Here is a 3,160-nt window from a genome sequence, read left to right as displayed (position 1 = left end):
AGAGAGAGAGAGCGAGCGAGAGAGAGAGGTGGGGATTGAGAAGGGGAGGGAGAACGAGAGAGGCAACTGAACATTTCCGAAGCAGTGGGATTGTCTCTGAAAGGTATCTGTGGTGGGTGCGAAAGAGCAGTGAATTGGGACACCACCCAGGCAGATCAGTGAGCAACCCATCGGCAAACTGAAGCCATTGTATCTGCTCGGGCTGCACCTTCAGTCTGTAACTTGAAAGGGCCGGATTCAAAGTTACTGTCCGGATCTGCCTGGAGGCTGAAACGGAAAACTAGGAATGTTGGAGCTCTGAAACAGTGAGAAACTCAGCAGGTCCAGATACAGAAACAGAGCTGACGTTTCAGCTTGCGGTGTCCAGACATATCCAAGACAAGTGCTGGGGAGTGGAATCGGTGCAGATGGGTCAGTGTGGGCCTGAGGGGCTGAACCGTCTCCTCCTGTTCCTAGCTCTTACGAGGGTATTGGATGGGCTCTCTCTCTCTCTCTCTCCCTGGAGGATGGGAGGTGATCAGATTGAGACATACGGGATCCTGAGGGGTCACTGAGATGCTGAGTCCGCTGACTGAGGACACAGGGTGGGGGTGAGGACACAGGACTGACCTTTCAGGGCTGAGAGGGGGAGAGGACAGGATGAGTGAGTGGCTGGAATTCTCTCTCCCCCCCCCCCGAGAGAGTTGGAGATGCTCCCACAGTCAATCTTCAAGGCCAGCACCAACAGGTTTTTCACCAGGAGTACAGCCAATTTGCCTGGTCTGCCATTCAATATTATACAACTCTCCCCCCCCCATTCCTGCTTCCTCTCCCGTTCCCCTTCAATCCCTACAGCCTCAAGTGCTCACTCCTCCCTGAATACATGCAAGGTTTCATCCTCCTCTGCTTTCTGTGGGAGAGGATTCCCTGGGCTCCCTCCTCTCTTGGTGAAGCCATTTCTCCCCATCTCACTCGCATCGCACCAGAGACAGGGAGACAGAGAGACAGGGAGACAGAGAGACAGGGAGACAGAGAGACAGGGAGACAGAGAGACAGGGAGACAGAGAGACAGGGAGACAGAGAGACAGGGAGACAGAGAGACAGGGAGACAGAGAGACAGGGAGACAGAGAGACAGGGAGACAGAGAGACAGGGAGACAGAGAGACAGGGAGACAGAGAGACAGGGAGACAGAGAGACAGGGAGACAGAGAGACAGGGAGACAGAGAGACAGGGAGACAGAGAGACAGGGAGACAGAGAGACAGGGAGACAGAGAGACAGGGAGACAGAGAGACAGGGAGACAGAGAGACAGGGAGACAGAGAGACAGGGAGACAGAGAGACAGGGAGACAGAGAGACAGGGAGACAGAGAGACAGGGAGACAGAGAGACAGGGAGACAGAGAGACAGGGAGACAGAGAGACAGGGAGACAGGGAGACAGGGAGACAGAGAGACAGGGAGACAGAGAGACAGAGAGACAGGGAGAGAGAAAGAGAGACAGAAAGAGAAAAAGAGAGAGAGAGAGACAGAGAGAGGGAGTGTCAATGTTTCCAGTCCAGCGATCGTGTTTATCAGCCCCTTGGCTGCTGAATTGGAAACATTAATTCTGCCTTGTCTATCCACAGACCTGCAGGGTATTCCGTGCGTGTTTCAGATCTCCAGTGTCCAGCCGTCCTTTTGGAATTCTGCCACCTCGGGGAATCGAGGATGGTGGGGAACAGGAGGTTGAGAGTGGAGACAAATCTCCCAGGTCAGACTGGGGTCGTATCAAATGCTGGCCCTCGTTCCCTGTGCCCAGGGAGAAAGTGTGGAGTGCAGACCCTGGAGATCAGAGTCGAGAGTGCGGTGCTGGAAAAACACAGCAGGGTCAGGCAGCATCCGAGGAACAGGAGAATCGACATTTCGGGGGATAAGCCTGAATATTCCTGATGAAGAGTTTATGCCCAAAACGTTGATTCTTCTGCACTCCGGATGCTGCCTGACCTGCGGTACTTTTCCAGCACCACTCTCTTGACCGTGAACTGCCCAGGGTCTGGAGTCCCATGGGGAAGCTGGAGAACATAAGAACTAGGAGGAGGAGTATGCCGCCTGACCCTGTGAGCTGATCTTATCTTGGCTTCAGCTCCACTTACTCGCCCTCTCACCCTAACCCCTAATCCCTTTATTATTCCAAAGAAAATCTCTCTTAGCCTTAAAAACCAAAGTAATGTCAACTACTTCCCTGGGCGGGGAATTGTACAGATCCACACCCCTCTGGATGACAAAGTTCCTCCTCAATTCAGTCTGAAATCTGCTCCCCCTTATTTTGAGGCTATACCCTCTTGTTGTTGTTTCACCCACCAGTGGAAACATCCTCCCTGCTTCTACCTAATCTATTCCCTTCATTCTTTCATATGCTTCTTTCAGATCCCCCCCTCATTCTTCTAACTTCCAATGAATATAATCCCAGTCGACTCAGTCTCTCCTCATAAACCAAGCCCCTCCAACTCCAGAACCAACCTAGCGAGTTTCCTCTGCACCCCCTCCAGTGCCAGTACATCCTTTCTCAAGTAAAGAGACCAAAACTGCACACAGTCCTCCAGGTATGGCCTCACCAGCACCCTATACAGCTGCAGCATAACCCTCCGTGCCATTCGGGATAAACAGATGGAAAATCAATGGAGCTGATCGACAGGATGCACAAACTGCTTTGGCCAAACCTGGTTTAATCTCCGTCTGAAAGACCCTCAGTACTTATGCACTGACTGGGGATTGTAAGGACAAGATTAACTCCGCACAGGTTTCAAATGCTGTTTAAGCTACACATCCACAAATGTGCCTCATTTTGAATTAAGCCTTAATGGATCTGATTAAATGATTTCCCAACCAAACTGAATCTAGGCGAATACCTAATTACCATTTAATGGCTTTGGGGTTGTCGAAATGGCTCTATAATACAGCTCAATGGGTGTATTCATAGTCAGAATGAAAGGGGGATAATCTTTCTCCAAAAGACAAGCAGAGGCAGGAGAGATAAGAGGCCCACACAGTGAGGGGACTACGAGAGTCTGTCCGCAGCCCAGCACGAGGGACAGGCATGGACGAGGACATCACCTCACCCAACCCCTTCACCTCACGCAGCCCCATCACCTGACACACCCTCATCACCTCACTCACTTCATCACCTCACCCACTCCATCACC

Source organism: Chiloscyllium plagiosum, unplaced genomic scaffold, assembly GCF_004010195.1.
Source record: "Chiloscyllium plagiosum isolate BGI_BamShark_2017 unplaced genomic scaffold, ASM401019v2 scaf_2210, whole genome shotgun sequence".
NCBI classification, from domain to species: Eukaryota; Metazoa; Chordata; class Chondrichthyes; order Orectolobiformes; family Hemiscylliidae; genus Chiloscyllium; species Chiloscyllium plagiosum.
This window is presented reverse-complemented; position numbering follows the sequence as displayed.